The 19,918-nt window shown below is 38.2% G+C and overlaps 1 protein-coding gene across 3 annotated transcripts in view; it reads left to right on the forward strand.

Moving 5' to 3' along the window:
- The window catches only part of FARP1 (FERM, ARH/RhoGEF and pleckstrin domain protein 1), a 268,128-nt gene that overhangs the window by 78,110 nt on the left and 170,100 nt on the right, over nucleotides 1-19,918 (forward strand). The gene's annotated exons all lie outside the window — the stretch shown is intronic.

Here is a 19,918-nt window from a genome sequence, read left to right on the forward strand (position 1 = left end):
GCAGACGTGGGAGATTCCTTCTTTCTTGGGGAAGGGTCAGCCTTTTTAGTCTAATCAGGCCTTCAGCCAATTGGGTGAGACCCACCCACATCAGGGATAATATAAATCTGCTTAAGTACAACACCTACAAAGATAGGCCAGAGAATGTTTAAAACCAAATATTTAGTTTTTAAAAAGTAGGACAAATAGTATTTGATATATTAGGATAATATATTGATATATTATCAATATTCTGACATTTCCTACACCAATTTGCTGATAAAAAGATCATTTGCTGGAATCAGTCTCATATGTTTTAAAAAGAAATGAATATGAACTATTAGCCTAAGATGTAGCTCAAAGATTTTGTAGTGTTTCTTTGAAAGTACATAACAAAACAGCTTCATTTCAAGATAGCAGACTGACCTGGGAAGTTCGACTGAGCCCATCTTTCTGTGTGTGCCCAAACACTCTGAAACATCTCCAGCCTCTCTTCTTTGATATTTTCTAAACGCTTTGGATTTGTAATAATGCTTTTCCTAAGCCAGGAGTAGTAATATCTTTCGATTCTAATAATATCAAACAAAAGACATTTCATTATGTTACCTAGAAGCTAAACACTGCTAACTAGCCTTCTTCCCATGCCCCTCACTGTGTAATGAAAAGTGGATGAAACATTTTGGGTCCCTTGACTTGAATGCCTTTAACTGCTCGATAGATTTCTGTCTTGGTTTCAGAGTGGAAGGGGAAATAGTTTTGGTGGCTAGCATTTAGAGGGAAGGTTGCATTTATTCGTGGTCCTGGAATGAGCCATTATGCATAAATATAAAAACTTTCTTTTTGTTATTAATTGATTGGTTTCTAAAGTGCTTGTTTATTTCCCTGTAAAATTACCGTTTTGTAATAGTGATCATACTATTCTGAATGTAATCTGTTTGAGATAGTTCTGAGGTGGTGTTATGAAGTATGTATTGGAGACTATACTTTGAGTATATTGGTTTACAGAAACTGCCTAAATGAAATGATCACTATTAGGTATCTTTTTAGTAATTTTTTTTTTAATTGTTGGGCTCTGTGGCAACTGTGTCTGTTTTTGTTCACTGTTGTGTCCCACTCCTTAGGACCATGCATGGGATGTAGATACCATGTTAGTTTTCTGCAGCTGCCGTAACAGTACTACAAATTATGGGCTTAAACAAAATTTATTGTCTCACCGTTCTGGAGGTTAGAAGTCTGAGATCAAGGCGTTGGTAGGGACATGCTCCCTCTGAAGGCACGAGGGAAGGATTTGTTCCGCGTCTCCCTCCTTACCTTTGGCTTGTGGAGGCAAAGCTCTAGTCGTGACAAGCCGTTCCCCCTGTGTGAACATGTGTTAGACTTTCCCCTTTTCATAAGGACGCCAGTCGTACTGGATGGGGGCCCATCCTACTCCAGCATGACCTCATCTTAACTAATTATATCTGCAGTGACCCTATTTCCAAATAAGGTCACATTCTGAGGTCTTGGAGTTAGGACTTCAGCATATGAATATTGGGGAGACACAATTCAATCCGTAAGAGGAACCTAAGGTTAAACAAGGTTATAAAGGTGGAGCCCTGATCCAACAGAGTTAGTGTCCTTGTAAGAGGCACCAGAGAGCTTGCTCGCTCTTTCTCCACCATATGAGGACACAGCAGGAAGGCAGCTTTCTGCCAGCCACGAAGAGAGCTCTCATCAGGAACCAAACCCGCTGGTACCTTGATATTGGACTTCCCAGCCTCCAGAACTGTGAGAAATAAATTTTTGCCATTGAAGCCACCCAGTCTGTGGTATTTTGATACAGCAGCCCGAGCAGACTAATACAATATATGAACAGAAAAATATTTTTTTAAAATAGCTTACCGCTTAATAATAACTAAAATGTTCACGGTAGTATCTTGTACTTACAGAGCCAGGTACTGTTCTAAGCTCTCAGAGAGGCACTACTCTTATACCGATTTTACAGACATGAAAAATCTGGTGCCCAGGGGTTAAGCAACTTGCTCAAGGCCACACAGCTGGCAGTGAGGGAGTCACGTGGACTCTAGTGTTTGGCTCGAGTCGCCATTCATGTTCTTTACCTTCGGGCTTGCTCAGCTGTGTAGCATAGCTGCACAGAATTTCAGACCCCTTAATGTCAGCGTCAGTTTTGAGAACTTTCTGTGGTCCTCCAATCTAGTGCTCCCAGAGCCACATTTACAGTCGTATGAACCCCATTACACTACCCATGCTGTTCACCCCGTGGAATCCAGTGTAATATTCCCATAGAAATGAAAAATCCTAAAAAAGCCACAGTGAGTTGGCAGGCACTCTTTGAGGAGAAATTCTGCTACAGTAATTTGTGCATAACCTTTTGCTTATGCTTGATATATCTAATTTAAAAGAACTCCTGGGAATGTGGTAAAGGGAGCTAAACTCATACTGGAAAGGAAGGAGAAACTGCCTCTACCCACAGGGGATGCCACTTGTGAGTGCCGTACCTGCATCCCAGGTAGGAAGATGAGCACGTGACAGCAACTTGGAATCGAGTGGTGTTTTTCCAGCCCACCCATTCCCCCTTTAAAAATAAATTTTAAAATTGCCAATTGTAGCCTCAAGAAACCCATATAATATAAAATTTATTATTTTAAGTGTACAGTAGTGTTAAGTGCATTTATATAGTTGTGTAACCAAGCTCCGGAACTTTTTCATCTTGCAAACTGAAGCTGTAGCCGCTGAACAGCTAACTCCCTCTTTCCCTCTCCCCCGAGTCCCTGGCAACCATCCAGTTCATTTTTAAAAGTGCTTTATTTAATAGAGTTCACAAACTGTACAATTCATTCATTAAAGTATATATAATTCAGTACGTTTTAGCATATTTAGAGTTGTGTAGCCAGCACCACAGGCAGTTTCTGAATATTTTCATCACCCCAAAAAAGAACCTCATATCTATCAGCAGCCACATCTTATTTCTTCTTCTCGAAGACTCTGACAACCACTAACCTAGTTTCTGTCTCTATAGATTTGCCTATTCCGGCACATTTCATATGAATGGAATCATGTAATGTGGCCCTCTGTGACTGGCTTCACAAAAGGCTTTTTAAAAAATCATTAACTTATTGTATAACCGAAGAACAAAGTATAATGAAAGTTTGCTTAACTGTAACCCTCAATCCAATGGCATTTTTTTTCTTAAAAAAAAAAAAAAATCTTAGTTTATGGGCAGGAAAAACTGACTTCGCTAGGTGTCGAGATCTCCATTTAAGTGCCCCCTATATGGAGACTTAAAAAAAAGAAAAAAGAAATATGCTTCCAAATGAGATTTAATTAACACCATGTAGGGTCATGAATCTAGTCATATTATACCTGGTCAGAGACTTACTAAACCGGAACAGAAAATGCATAAACTTTGCCAACATCTCCTACATGCATTTCTAAAATAATACCTGGGATTGCAAAGCTGGTAAAGAGAAAGCATGCTTTGCCTTTGTTATTTTAGGGGGAAACTCAAGGTCCTGTCTGGGAAAGATGGATTAGTGGTATGGGCTAGATCTTGCCTTTTAACCCTCATAAAGGATTATGTTTCCTTATGGGTTAATATATCTTCAGACTGTTTCAGCATATTTTTGCAGCCCTTCTGCAACTATGGGAAAATAACTCCAGAATTTAGTACCCAAGAACACTTAAAATATTAAAATATCATGTCAAGGTAGGACACCAAAGGGAAAATGTGCCCGCTTTCTACAAATGTCTCCTATTTGACTCTTACTCTGGACAAGTCCTTGGCGTGTTTCTCTCCCTTATCCCCATCATAAAAACTGGAGCCTCGGGTCCCCCAGATTTAGCAAAGGCCCTCGGGGCAAGAGTTGCCTCTGTTGTTCCATTTCTTGCTTGCTTACTCTTTGCATTCGAGTGTCCTTACTGTCTTGCAGCAGTGCATTGACAAAGATGTTTATATTTTATCAAGAATTTTGATTGTTTTAAATGATTTCTGTACACATGGAAGAATTTTAAGTGGTTCAGGGAGAGGAGACGTAATCTCTTGAAGGGCTGATCCTCCAGCATGGAAAGGGCCAAGGTCAGGGGTAGGCAGAGCTGTTTAGAAATTCTTGCAGGAAGCCACACTGGAGAGGGGAACAGTGGGAGCCATGCATAGAGGACATTGTCAGGGGACTTGGTGGGCTTGGGGCGGAGTGCGACGGGGCAGGAGCGGGGCGGATGCTCACGTTTCTGGGCGGGCCACTGGATGGCTGATGGCATTGGCTGGAGAGGAGTGCTCAGGAAGATGCTGGTGGAAGAGAGCAAGGTCATTTTGAGTTAATGTAGAATGTCAGGGGAAGGAGAGCAGCTGACTGCAGTTCCAGGCTAGACACTCCATGCGGAGTTCTGGGCACATGGTCGTGGTGCTTGTCTGTGCCGGGCTAGAGCTTTTCCAGAGACTAGTGACCAAGCGGCTGGTCTCTGCATTCTGGGAAGTGAGCAGAGAGGGAGTGAAACCAGAGGCACACTGGACAGGGACCTTTATCAGAAAGGAGACCCTTTTTTCTCAGAGAGAAATAATAAAGAGACTGGGTGACACTGTGCATGATCACGGAGGTAAGTTGGCCAAGTCAGGGAGAGAGTAGGAGGAGGGCCTCGAGTATGGAGAGTCTTCCAGCTCTTCCATCTCTGCCGTCGGCTCAGGGGAAGGAGGCTCTTTGGCCAGTCCCTGTAACTTCTAGTAGTTAGGTATGAGTTTAATAACAGATGCACATTCTGTGGGGCCTTTCTTTAAAAAGCACAAAATTATTAATTAAAAATGAAGTCCAAGGCCTTGGAAGTGTCAGCAAGTAACCACCCAAAGTTCAAGCTGCTTTAGCTTCAGCGTGAATCTGTTTCCACAGTGATTGCTTGAGTGGTGGTGTGAGGCAGAGCAGGAGAGAATGGCGGGTATTTCTAGTTTGTTGAAACATGAATTTATTACTCTCTCTTGGGTGTTTGAGAGAAGAATGAAGATGTAGGAAATTTGGGGGACAAAAAAATTAAAAGGATACTGAAGCATTTTATTTCTACGACAAGTTAAAAAATTGTGAGTATTGTACCCAATCTTTTATTTGGATACTCTAGGTCTTTTGGTGAAAATGAAAATATTAGAGCTGAGGTGGAAATGAAAAGTCATTTGATAAGGATTGGAACAAAACTTGAGTGGTGGTCCAATGGAGGTGAGCCTGTGGCTTTGAAACTCATTGCGTGATGGTTACCTCACTGTTCGGTAGAGAATGATAATTTTAATTATGTGAATACAAAATCCCCATACCGACAGATATTACCCCAGAGAGGGTGGTTAAGTTTTCCAGTATCTCCTTGTTCATAGTGAAAATTTTAGGATGGGATGGGGGTAGGAAAAGGCCTGGGGGCAGGGGGTGTGGTGCAGAATGAGAAGAATTTAGTATGATCTGGAAGCGCCGTATTGTTTTAAACCAGGCGTTGAGTTTTCTCCTTTGACTAATTGTGAGTTAAAGGATATATATCTAGTGTGCCAAATAGTATGGCAGAATTCTAGAGGGTGAATCAGTAGAAAGATTAGGAGACAAGATCTCTGCCCTAATGAAGAGTCTAATCCAATGTGCACCTGCAACAGCTCATGAATAGTTAGTTATCGTATAAAAATGCGGACAAATATAAACGACTAGAGTATGGTATAAACTAAATTCAGGAGTGCCGAGGGAATGTCAGATCTGGCAATGCGAAGCGCTGGGTGGAGTTGAGGATTGGGTGGATTTCTGCCATAGATAAGCCCTGAGTGAGGTTTTATAAAAGGCTATGGATGAAGTGGGCAGAGTTCAGGGGCCTCAGCTGTTAGGAAGGAGCCCAGAGTGCATACCTAGTGCAGGGGTGGGCCAGAAGACCCTCTGGAGAATTGAAAGTGTTGAGCAGTTTCAGTGGCTGAGGCCCTTACTTCAAGCATGTTTGATAGACTTGACTACACTACATGTAAGTGGGAGGGGAACCTCTTTGGGGCGATATATTCTGTACATCTGGACTAACATGCAAGGCTCTGTTCTTTACCATGCACCTTGTTTGTTTTTCTATTTTATGTGAGGGGTGTAACAATGCGTCTTGCGTTGGCAGCCTCTGTTTAAAGTCATTTTGTGTTAAACATGACCTGTTTTTGCAAAGACCACCCTGAAAGTTATGTTTTAGATCTATTAAAGGCACATATTTCTTTAATATATAAGCCTAGTGTTCTCTTCTCCCCCAAGGCAACAGAGAAAATTAGTGTCTACTCCCTGCATTGAGACTGGCTTTGTAAATGCTTTTGTCTGTAATAGTAGTAAACATTCACTAGCCTAATAGGAAATTTATTTCAGAGGGGACCATTTTAATGTTAAAGAGGATTTTTAAAAATCTAGACTTCTCTCTAAGTATGAGGGGTGTAGTGTACAGCAGGATGGCAGTAGCTAACACTGCTGTATGATACATAGGAAAGTTGTTAAGAGAGAAAAATCCTAAGAGTTCTCATCACAAGGACAAAATTGTTTTCCTCTCTTCCTTTTTTATTACCTCTATATGAGAGGATGGATGTTAGCGGAACCTATTTTGGTAGTCATTGCACAGTATATGTAAATCAAGCCTTCATGCTGTATGCCTTAAACTTACACAGTGATATATGTCATTTCTCAATAAAACTGGGGGGAAAATCCACAATGAGATATCACCTCACACCTGTTAAAATGGCTGTTATCAAAATGGCAAGCGATAATAAGTGCTGGAGAGGATGAAGAAATCCTAGTGTACTGTTGGCAGGAATGTAAATTGTTACAACCACTGTGGAAAGCAATATGTAGGTCTTAAAAAAATTAAAAATAGAACTACCATATGATCCAGAAACTCCACTTCTGGGTATTTATCCAAAGAAAATTAAACCAGGATCTCAAAGAGATAGCTGTACTCCCATGTTCACCATGTTGCAGCATTGTTCACAATAGTCAAGATACGGAAACATCCCAAGTGTCCTTGTACAGATGAATAGGTAAAGAAGTTGTGAGGTATTTATCTATATATACACATACATACCAACAAACCATGGAATATTATTTAACCAGTGGGAAAAAAGGAAATTCTGCCGTTTGCAACAACATAGATGGACCTTGAGGGCATTATGCTAAGTGAAATAAGACAGAGAATGACAAATACTGTATGATCTCACTTATATGTTGAATTTAAAAATGTCTAATTTATAGAAATAATAGAATGGTGGTTCCAGGGGCTGGGGGTGGCTAAAGGGGGAGAGGTCAGTCAAAGAGTACAAACTTCTAGTTAAAGGATATGTTCTGGGGATCTAATATACAGCATGGTAATTCTAGTTAACAATACTGTACTATAGACTTGAAAGTTGCTAAGAGAGTAGATCTTAAATGTTCTCACCCCAAAAAAGGAATGACAGTTATGTGAGGTTATGGAGGTGTTAACTCTACGGTGGTAATCATTTCTCAACATATAAATGTATCAAATCATTGTTACATTTCTTAAATTTACATAGTTAATGTCAATTATATCTGAATAAAACTAGAAAACAATATAAAATAATTTAATCAATGATATTAAAATCTAGAGTTAGTGAATATGAGTTTGGTGTGTGTATATAATACAGATGATATTATATACACACACACTATATATATATATATATATGTGGCTTAGTTAAGGTCAATATCTGTCGTATAATTAATCTCAAGACTTGTTCAGTTTTATTTAGATAAGTAGACTTTATTCCTATTCAAAGATAATGGAAATACCTAGGAAAAGGTATATGCACATATATAACAATACCTCCTTTGTTTCTTTCAGCTATAAGAATATAGAAAAACATAGTAACAAACACTATTCAAGAATATTTTATAATGCATGAAATTTTTTCAAAAAACGAATTTTATCTTTAATTATATAAATATATTTTAGAAGAGATTAATATTTTAATATGTATGTTGTTTATGAATTTTATTAATAATTCCATTCTACATCTGTTTTTAATGTGTATTTTTGGTGTGAAGAATATAGGTTTTTAGGCAGTTAGCTCAGAGGAAGTGAAAAGGAAACTTTTACTGCTCATTTTTAACTTTTGTCCCAATCTTACTGTTCTTTCTCCAATGGGGAAAAAGACTCATTATATTTTATGTATAAAAGTTTTCCTGTTTTTATGAGGAACTGTCATCCATTCTCTTCGGTCTTGTAGTCAGCAGTGTTTTTCTGTGTTATTTAGTGTGATATTGTAAAATCAAATGCAAATAAGTTACCTCAACTCCAAAAAAATCAATTATGACATGTTATTTTCCAGTCTAGCATGTAGATTTAGGTTTTGAAATGTTTGTTTCTTCATTAGTTTTAATATTCTCGTGGCTAACTCAGATAAACTAAAACTCAATGCATTATGCGTCAAACTCGATGCATGATTTAAGTCTATAGGTTGAAAAATTAGTCATGAAGAGATACTTTATTGTTGTATTCCATTGAGTAAGAAAAATCTGTATAACTTTCATTGCCCTTTTAGATAATTCTTTCCAGCTTAATAAAAGATCTCAGTAAAGATTATCAGTTATTTTTGTAATGAAAACTTGACCTAAAGTTGATTTCATTGTTGGCTTTTTTGAAAGAGGTATTAAAATTTTCCCCCTTGATTCCTGCACACACAACACATGTTGGGTTTCAGTATAATTTTAAACCGAATTTTTAAAACTGCTTATAATTTTACTATTAAATAACTACAAAAGAAACTAGTCTCTTTCCCCACACAGCACCTTATTTCTAGGATCTTTTTTCCTTTTTCTTTTTCTCGTTTTTAACAATCTCTTGAAAAGAATATCAATGTTCAAGTTCCTTGGGTCAATTTAAACTTGATTAAAATAAAAGAGAGGCCTTTTATTCAATTAAATGTAATCATGTTAATACTAGAAAATTTTGTATAATTTTAAAGTGGAATAGAATTGGATACAATTTACAGTAGAAATACAGTCATCTCCAACTTTGTAGCTGATTGTTCACTGGCAATTTGGATTTTCCAGCAAATGCCCTTTGGAGAGAAGTAGAATTTGTTCTCTTCAAGGGATGCTGTGCTCCATCTTCCCATCCCCTGAGTGCTTGGTCCACTTGGATAGTTCTGTGGCCTTTTGAAGCCCAAGCACTTAACCACCATTTGCACATAATTGGAAAGTTTGGAGAGGGCTGCATTTTCACTCATCCGAAGGAAGGTCGCTCTATTTCTTACATAAATTGGGCTTCAAGTAGGAGCTTAGGAGTAGCAATCACTGAAGAGCTTCTTATTCTCAATTGAGTTAAGACTTAAAGTCCTGTTTCATTATTTTGTTTGAAGAAATGATCGGCAATGACTAGAGTTACATGAAAATGTGATATGAACGCATTTCAGTGCCAAATAAAAGTTATTTTCCAGCTGGGTAGGTGTAGATGGGGATGTGCCCTCAGATAGTGAAGGCACCTTACAGTAAGGCCCACCCACTCACTCATCAGCAGATCTCTGGGGGGCTGTGCTTTCCATGGTGCCTCTGAAAGGGCTGCAAGAAGGTCTTTATAGCAGAGAAGATTCCCTTCCCTTCTAGCTATAAATTAGACCAAAAAGAGAATTTAGTTTATTGCTAGTGTTGAAGTTAAAAACATCTCCTTTCTCAAGTGGTCTCTTAATTAGGTTCATTAGTTTTACAATGTTAAATGGATTTGCTGCAATTCATTTCCTGAAAGGTTTTAAATTTAAAAGGAATACCTCATTTCTCCTTTTACTGTGTTCTGAGAATTCTGCAGTAATTTTCACACTACATTATTTAATTCAAATAATGGATTATTAATTGTAAAGCCTTTTGGAAAGACTAATATAGCCAGAATTTTTTTAAAAACTCATGTTTGTCATACTCGTTTCTCAATAAACATTTTGTAGGATGTTTATATAAGAACAGTTAATTCTGATAAGAAAACAAAATTTCAGGGGGCGGCTCCATAGTGTAGTGGTTAGAACGTCTGCTTTATACGCAGAAGGTCCTGGGTTTGTGCCCAGGTGGAGCCACGAACCATACCCGAGGCCCTGGGTGCACCAGGCCCGGGTGCGAGCGTTTGGGAGGAGATGCCCCGCCTTCCAGAGATCCAGTTCTTAAGGGGAAATGGCAACATCCATAGGTCAGGGGTGGAAGTGGCGGGGGAGGGAAGGTGGGGGTGGGGGGATTAAAGAGGGAGAGAAAAAAACATTTCAGCTCCCATGTTTAATTCAGTGTTTTATATGACTAAGTCATAGTATTTAAATAATATGATGGGACCACTTTAATTGAAACAGATGATTCAGAGTCACATGTGGGACATTTTTTGCGTCTCTAAACTCAGTGCTTTATTTTAAAAAAATCTCCTTCAGTTACCTTCTCAGAGTAAACTGGATGATTAGGCCTGAACTAGTTAGAATAGCAGATATCTATTTCATTATTAATACTCGAGAAATATTTGGAGGTTAATAGAACAGTTCTTTAAGAGAAAAACTTGTTTTGTAATTACAAAGGTATTACATGATTACCTGGCAGTGACAATTTCAAACAACATAGATAATACAGAGCTATGCCCCATTCCTCTTCTAAATTTTGAAATGAATTCTTAATTGTCATGGATAGATCAAGAAAATAAGCTTAATCTTTTCATTCTTGTAATTTAAAGTAAATTAGATTCTTTAGTTTTTGTCTAGGAACAGTAATTGTACTTTCGTTAATTCTCAAAAGTGTGTGTGTGTGTGTGTGTGTGTACACGTGTGTGTGTACACGTGTGTGTGTACACGTGTGTGTGTACACGTGTGTGTGTACATATTCTATTCCCTCCTTCCCTCTTCTTTCCTGGGGTTAATTTTAAAAGCTCAAAGTCCTTACAGATACGGAAACAATAATGCCAGTGGGGCGTTTAGAAAAGTTTAATTTTAACCAGGTACTTAAACTGCAAACAGACAGGATGACATCAGTTAAGAACATAGCACTTTCGTGAATAGAGGCTTTGTCAGTGCTTTTCTAGACTGGAGCACTGAAATGGAACATCGATCGTTTATGATGTTGAAAGAATCCAGCTGTTCATTGAACCTATGTATCCTGCTTGTGCACTCTGCATAGAACTGAGAGCCAGGGTGTCTTGTGTCCTATGCACCTGCCTTCTGGAGAAGACAGCCTTTCCCTCACACACCTGGAAGAACATATGTGCCATCTGCTAACAGTGTCAGGCCCAAGGTGTGTGGCTTGCTGGTTATGTGCAGGCTTTCCATGTACCAGCCTGACATGGTTGGACCTGCTTTTGTTCCCACATAGGATTTCTTTAACTGCTCTTTAAGAAAGTCACACTGGACCCTACATGGCCAGGCCAGATCAGTAACTTGGACACTTTACTCCTCAATGCGATTGGTGTGGGCTGTCACTACCTACAGCCCTGCAGTGTGGAGCACCCTGGAAGGATGGACGGCCACATGAAACACCAGGAGCAATGTGAACTAACATAGGGTGATGGCAGGAAAAAAGAGGAGATAAGCTTGGGGTTCTGTTGAAATCATAAACAGCAGAGAAGTTAGGAAGGTGGAGCAAAGGTCAAGATTATTTACCCCCACACCCAACTTTACGAAGGATTAAAGGTAGTTACAGAGACTTAGTGTAGGTAATGCGAATTAGAAGTAGGTTGGGGGGAAAAACAGCAGAGCAAAGGGAGAACAAGGGCAAGATATAAACTGGATCCAGAAATGAGGTCAGTTCATAAAATGGATGCCACCAAGCCCTAAGGTGAGCCAACAGTGTGGCCGTAAGTTTCCCAGCAATCATCGTAAAGAGTGATATTCACTGGGTATTTGATCCACAGGTTGTATAAGAACAAACCAGTTATCATAAGACTCACAGATTTCTGACACTACAGCCAGAAACGAACCTCTCCAAGGGTCCTTATGAAGGGAATTTCATGTAGTATGTTGATATAATGACCAACATCCTCAACATCTTCAATCTCACAGAGGCAGGTTTATTGACCAATTTCTCCAAATAGGCAGATGGACATACCCAACCCCAGCCCAGTAAACAGCTGTTTTAATGGGGGAAATGTGCCTGTTACACATCTAATATCAAGATTGGGTTAAATATGGATTTGTAGCATCTGGAAGACTAAAAAACCAGTTCTGTCTGTTCGAAACAATCTGTGATTTTTGAGTTCTTTCTACTGTACTTGGATGGAATGAGACTCAGTAGTGGACTCAAGGAAGACAGGGTGGAGAAGTGGGAGAGAAGATAGGTACACAGCAGACAGTATGAGATGTCCCACTCAGGACGTAAGGCTCAGTCAAGATAATTTATTATGGCCGCAGACGTAATAGGCTTTCTTTTTATTGGATTGAATAGTGTCAGGAAAAGAAATGTTTGTATACTTTTTAATCATAAGAAAACTTCAGAAACATTTTTAGGTATTAATTTGTGAAAATTGTGATGCGAGTCATTACCATTTGTCGAACTATGGGTGATCCGTATTATTTGCAGATTCCAGTGCTGGTGAATTCACTTCCTCACAGTGCTTTCGTGATCATGGACATGCACAGAGGAGCGAACATTTTGCGTTGCTCGATGTGCAAGTTCCCTGCTGAGGTTGAACAAGACGGTATGCTGCCTTCTTGTTTCAGCTCTTACTATAAACAGTTGTCCTTCTAGTGGTCCTTTTAGTGCCACATATTGCACATTTTGTGCTTTTTAGTAATTTCACTGTTGAAAATGACCCCTAGGTACAGAGCTGGTGTCCCTAAGCACAGGAAGGTTGTGATGTGCCATATGGAGAAAATGTATGTGTTAGGGAGGTTTCGTTTAGGCATGAGGTACAGTGCTATTGGCCATGAGCTCAACATTAATGAATCAACAATATATTAAATTAGGTGTCTTTAAACAGAAGCACATAAGACAAGGTTACACATTGATCAGTTGACGAAAATGTGGAGAACAGAGGCTCACAGGAACCTAATCCAATATTTCCCCTAGGAACAGTGGTTCCCTAATTCAGCAGTAACTTTATAGAACATAACGGTAGCAAAGAATGAGAATCAACTATATTCAGTTAAATGAACAACCAAATTAAGCAGTAACTGCTTTTTGTGTTACAGTTTTTATTTAATAATTCCTAACAAATAGTAATTTCTGGGTGTCTTATATACAAATGAGCACAGATCTGGTGATGCTTTGATTGACCCATTTACAGTTAAAACTTCACCTTTGGAAATAAGCATAACAGTTCCTTGTTAATGTATTAGAGACTTTGCAGAAATATTTTGGATTGCGTGGTACTTCTTTTACTTAACTTGGTAGGAATTTAAATGTTTGTAATAGGAAACCCTTTTTTGCAAGGATCCGTCTGACCCCTTTATTTAGGGAAGAGGCCTTCTGCATGTTTGCTTGAGGAATATGACATTAAAAATAACTTTTGGTCTAGTCATTCTTTTTCCTTATGCCAACATATTTAGAGACAATCTTGTGTTTCCCGCCATGTTTTCCACCTAAGTGATGGTCCTTTGATGACACATAAATCACTTGGCTTTTGAATTTATTGATTCAGCACAGGACTGCATCTCGGGGAGGTAGGAAGTTGACCAGGTGCATGTCTATGAAAGAAGGATCCCAGGGGCCTTGTGTTTATACCTGTCTTTGAGTTTATAGAAGAAAAGGCCAGAAGAAACCTGAAGCAGTACCATTTCTTAGGGAAAGTTTCCTGTGGTGTTGTTTAAAAAATGAAATTCCAGTGGGAAATGGACACTGGTTCTCCACCGCTGCCCGTTCAGTCACGTATGTGATGATTGACAGCTCCTTCCCCAGATTTCTTTTGGAAGTCTTCAGAATTTAGCAAGGTTTAGGTTGTTGACCGTTTCAAAAACCTAATTTTTGATGTTTATAAGTTTTTAAGTCCTTGAGCGTTGGATATGGATGTGCATTTGATAAATGAGAAAAGAATGTGTGATTTATGTATGTAAATAATACGTTAAATTTATTTAAGAGGTTTAGCAACAAATTCCAAGCACCCAACATTGAGACTGTCCATTGACTTAACTGGAAAAACTCTGGCACTTCGAAATGTGGAATTAAACCAAAAATAAAACTGAGTTTATCTTTCTTTAAAATATTGTCTCAAGTGACATCAAAGCTATTATGCTAAAATATGAAACCATGCATGTTTGGGATGCTTTAGAGCCTAAGGAAATGTTCTGTGATGCTAGTCATTTGAGTTTGTATATGACTTTTTTTCTTACGTTATCTGTTAAAACTTTAAATCGTGAAATATGGCGTATTTGCACAAAAAGGCTATAAAATATGCAAGTATAAGTTTAACAAATAATATGAAAATCCAAGTCAAAAAATATAACATTCCCATTATGGGTGCTTTCCCCATTGCTTCACCACCCTTCCCGTCCTGAAAGAAGTAATCACAGCCTGAATTTTGTGCTAATCATTCCCTTGCTTCTCTTTATAGTTTGGCACATGTGTAATTCTAAACAACAGTGTGTTTGGTTTCTAAATTACTTGTTCAGTGTCTGTCTTCCCATTTAACTCTGAGAAGAGGAATTGTGTAGATTCTGGTCTTTCATCTGTTCCTAGCCTCAAGCACAGCATTTGGCACATAGCAGGGGCTTAATGTATGTTTATGTATTAAATGAATAAATAAAAATGTTTATTCTTATAAGATTAAATGTCTAATTTTTTACTAAAATTGTATATGAATAAGCATAAAAGAAAGGTAAGTAATATCAAAATTGGTTCGTGGAACATAAACTCAGATTGATGACCGTTAGAACTAGAAGGCCAGTCCCATGTAAATATGCCTATTTATAAACTAGAAAGTGAGGCTCGGATAAGTGCTTTGCCCAATGTCATTTCGCTAATGGTGGCCAAAGTGGGGCCAGAATTTACCTCTCCTACTTCTTTGCCCAGCATTTTGTACAGGACACACTCAGGATGGTTTTATTCAAGAGATATACGTAGCTTTCTTCAGCTTAATAACCCTCCTTGGGAAGGGAGGGGGACAACAACAAAAAAGTCCTCAGATTCAAAATTAGGTTTTATTATTTGATAAAGTCCCTAATCAATATACAAGATTGCAATTTTATATATATATACACGTATGTATATATGTACATGTGTATATATATGTATACGTATATATATAAATGTTAATATATACAATACTAGAATAATCAGAGACTAGAATTTAGAGTGACTTTATTGTCAGATGCATTTTTCAAAATACTTACTGGAACGTAATTTTGGTTTATCTAAACTTTTTGGTTTAGTGTGAGAATCTCAAGGCTAAAAGAAAAATAGTGCATGTGGTACCACTCAATAACTTAAAACTACAAATGTAGCACTTATCACTGATTGATATCCAGATGGTCGTTAGGAGACTCGATACCCGACTTTTTATTTTGTTACCTGACTTTTTATCTATGTTCTAAAGATGACATTTCACAAAGAGTAGAGTCTGGGTTGTGGTATTTGAAGACTCTCCTGACCCACTCCCAACTGCCCCAGCACCAGGGCGTGCACGCACAAACACGTAGAGTGATGATGTTTTCATGTTACTTTGGCATGAACCCAAACACAAGCCAACATTGGCCCAGAAGAAGTGCAAGAGAGCTGTGATGGCGGACAGTCAGGCCTGGCCCCTTGAGTAGTACTGAATGAAGGCTCAGGACTTGCACGCTCACAGGTTAGAATGTGCCCTCTGAAAATACCAGCTATCTCTGTACTTCGTACTTTCAGCACTCTTGAAGACTTTTACCTTTCATCCCATCCCACTTAGTCGCCTGTGACTCCTGAGGGCCTGAAATTGTGTGTAAATCAGTGTTAATGGAAGTGTCCAGTGCTGATTTTTAAAGAAAAATACCTATTAGCCAACTCACATGTTCAAGTCCATGACTTCATAAGCCCTGGTGATAATTTATACCTCAGAGGAAAATAAAACTACCTCACGTTCTCAGAGTATTATTTTTAGAGCATTTCTAAATTGTTTGACACCCAACATTTTTCCACTTGATTTTGGCATGGACCCCTGAAATTTTAATGTAGCTTTTGTCAAAACCCTGAAATTTTAATGTAGCTTTCGTCAAAACCAATTACTTGGTTATGAATAAATAGAATTCCAAAGGTTGGCACTGATGCTGTAAGTGTGATGTGTGATGAATTAATAGCTGTGTGTTGATTTAGCTGCAACAAAAGAGATTTTTCAAGCCAAGTTTGTTCAGTAAGGAAAAATGTGATGTTTCTGATCTTTGAAAAGGGTGTTTAGGGAGATGAGAACACTTTGAAGCTTTGAGGAATGTTGTTAAATGTTTATTGGCAGTAGCCTTAAGTTTAGCCATTTAGTCTCTATAACCTGATGATGATGATGATGACGATGACAAAAGCATCAATAGCTACTTTTTATTGAGTACAGCTGCAAAGTACTTTCCAGATGCTGTTTCAGGAAATCATTGTAGCAGCCCTTTGAGTCGGATATTCTGATCTGATTTATCAATGAAGAAACTTGAGGCTCATATCAAAAGACTGTGATGTAAGATAGAACTTGGATTCAGATCCTGCTTCTACCACTTTTTAACCGTGACCTGGATTTTGCCGTTTATAACATGAGAGATAAAGGTTCCCACTCAAAAGGTGATTGTGAGGATTAAATGAGATAATGTATGTGGTAATGAAATGTAGCTTACGTAGTACAGCGACCCTTCGTTTCCATGGGTTTCACATCTTTGGATTCAACTGACTGTGGTTCAAAAACAGTGTTTTTGAACCATGGTTGGGAATTGATGCAGAGGGCCGACTGTGTGCATTGGTCTACACCATTTTATAGAGGGGCTTGAGCATCCTCAGATTTTGATATCTGAGTGAAGTCCTGGAACCAATCCCCCACAGGTTCCAAGGGGCAGCCGTACTCAGTCAGTGCATAGCGCTGCTGCCATTAATGTTTTTGCCCAAGGTCACACCACTGGTAAATGTTAAGCTCAGTTTCAAACCTCGGCTTCGAGCCCAAGCCCCTACCCTTTCGACTTCATAGTTCTTCATCTGTTCACAGCAAATTTTTATGTAAACTGGGCCATGTGGTTAGTTTTAGGTTTGTTATCATAAATACAGCACTGAGTGGAGGCAGAATTTCTGGATTTGAGGTCAGAAATTTGTGTGTGTGCACGCATGCGTGCTTTCAATGTGGTGTTTGGAACAAATCGATTGGTGGTTTTGTCTTCATAACACAAAATGGGGCTTTTCAGATGGTTATGAATATTTTGAAAATAACACTCTGTATTGTCCACATCAGTTACTTGCGTTCTGAGACCACCTCAGCTCACTTGCCTCTCATGATAGGAACTCCTAGCTTCCGGGCAAAGTGATGATGTATATGAGTGGACATCCATGGAAAGCACTGTGTCCTCGCCCCGTATCCCCATATAGCCATCTCATAACGATTCACTAACACATACCATTATTGGTGTTTGTATTGTCCTAGCATTTTGTGTTTGGCGTGAGAGATGAGTGTTCAAACCTTAGCTCCATTCTTAATAACCGTGATTCTGAACAAACAACTTAACTTTGGTGGGTCTCAGTCACATTAACTGTAAAGTGTGGATCAGAATAATATCTGTCTGCTTTTGAGTTGGCAACAGTGCCTGCAAAGTGACTAAATAGTACATGTGAAATGATTAGACAATTTTGGGCACCTAGTAGGTACTTAAAAAAAGTAGATATTTTAAGCTGGTGATCTGAACATGAAGCTATTGTAAGAATTTTATCTGTTGAATTTGTGTTGAATCTGTTAATGAGACATATATTCTTCTGCCTAAGTTGCTCTAAATGCAGGATTTAAGTCAAATAAGCCAAATGCATAATAGTTAGCCTTGGTCAGCTGTTTACACATTCATTTTCAGCTTCAGCATAAATAGCCTTTACCATGAATTCACAAGAAATTGCTGAGAATTCAGGATCTTAGCTTACTGCTGGGATTAATTTCTTTTCAACAGACCGACTGTCTAGAGAATATCCATAATGCTATAAATGAAAACATATGTTACTATAACTGGCAGCGGGGAAAAGGAAAAGAGAACCAGGGGGTTTCAGGAACTACTTCATAGACGAGAGTTGCTGGCTGGGTCATAGCTGGGAAAAAGAAAAAGGTCCATTCGTACAGAGTTCCTTTCATGGCAGTCCCTTTTTTGAAAGATTGTTTGCATTGAAAAACAGGAATAAATTTTTATTTCTAGAAGAAATTTACGAAACAACCAATTTCCAAAACAAAGAGAATTTAGTTCCATTTGAGAAATGAGATTTTGGGCATGTAGGGGGAAGCAAGAGTGGGGAGGTCTTTTTTAGGCCTCTTTGACTATCCCAAATAAGTTCGATAAATGGACAAGGCAGAAAATTAAAAAGTAGAAATTGTTGGTTTTGCAGTTTTCTTGTAAATGCAAAAGTGGTTGCTGTGTAATCATAAAATCCACTGATTTGCTGATAACTTAAAATATTATGAAACAGAGCTCTTTAATTGAATTTACTTTCATGGGTTGGTCTTGAAAAATGTTGGTAATAATAATTAGCTGAAACTGTATTATATTTGTTGCCTATTTTAGAGCTCTCCTACGTAGCAGATTTATTTCAGAGTTAGTAAAGGGTGATATCATAACTTCAACTTTTTTTAGTTAAAAAAAAAAAAAGTCCCCTTCAGAAAATCTGATTCCCAGCTCATGACTATTCATGACCTTTGTAGATTTCTTATACTATATGCAGGCAGAGATCATGTGGGAAAGGTCTCATAACTACAATAAAAGGATGTAGAAATATTTAGCTGGAACTGTAGGTCATTGTTTGAGCATCAACTAGCCTCTCTCCCCACTGCCTCAAATCCAGAACAATGTATTTGAATATTAGAAGCATCACTAACAGTTAGAGCAATAACCCTTTTGGTGGGCAATTTGGCAGCTGATCAAAAATCTTAAAAATGTGCACAGCTTTGCTCCAGCAGTTTCACATCTAGGAAGTGCTCTTACAGAACCAACAGAAATAAAAAGCCCATTGAAAGACGTTCATAAAAGTGATGTTAATACAGCAATACAAGTGATGTTAATACATGAGTCCACTTAAATTATTATTTACTCATACGTAGAATTTGACATAACTATTAAAATAAGTTTTTATTTCTATTTCGAATAAAATTGAATATGCTATACTATGTTTAAAGTAGTCAATATTTGAAATCTGAAGTTTTTTATTAGGTTATTCTGAATTCATGAAACCAAGGGAGCTCTCTAAAATATATGCATGGTAGAGACAAAGCAAAATGGTGGTTGCCGAAGACTGGAGGGAGTGGGAGTGGGGAGTTTTCATTTAATGGGTACTCAGGTGCTGCTTTGCAAGACGGAAAAAGTTCCGGAGATGGATGGTGATGATAGTTGCGTAACAGTGAGAATGCCTAATGCCACTGTAAATTTAAAAATAGTTAAAATGACAAATTCTACGTCATATAATTTTACAACTTTTTTAAAAAGGAAATGTAACAATAAAGAGCGATTAGTAATAACAATAAAGATTTTAGAAATGTATGTGCTGGGCATTACCCACCAGGGGAAAGATTTGCTCTCTGCAGGAAACTGTTGTTTTCAATTATAAATATTTTAGTATGTATCCCTTAAAAGATCGATTTTTTCAATACAATTACTATACCATTCATTATCACACCTAAAATGCTTAACAAAAATTTGTTGACATTATGAATACAAAGAAAAACTTTATTAAAAAATACAATATTTATTTATTCCTCTCGACTTCCTCAAGCTTTTTTCAGAGATGGGGTCACCTGTGTATTTAGAACACCCCTGGCCTTGGCAGTGTCGGTAATCTGATACAATAGAATGTGTTCCGGGAGCTTTGGACATCATAGGATTTTATGAAGG

Source organism: Pteropus medius, unplaced genomic scaffold (genome assembly GCF_902729225.1).
Source record: "Pteropus medius unplaced genomic scaffold, Ma_sr-lr_union100, whole genome shotgun sequence".
Lineage (NCBI taxonomy): Eukaryota > Metazoa > Chordata > Mammalia > Chiroptera > Pteropodidae > Pteropus > Pteropus medius.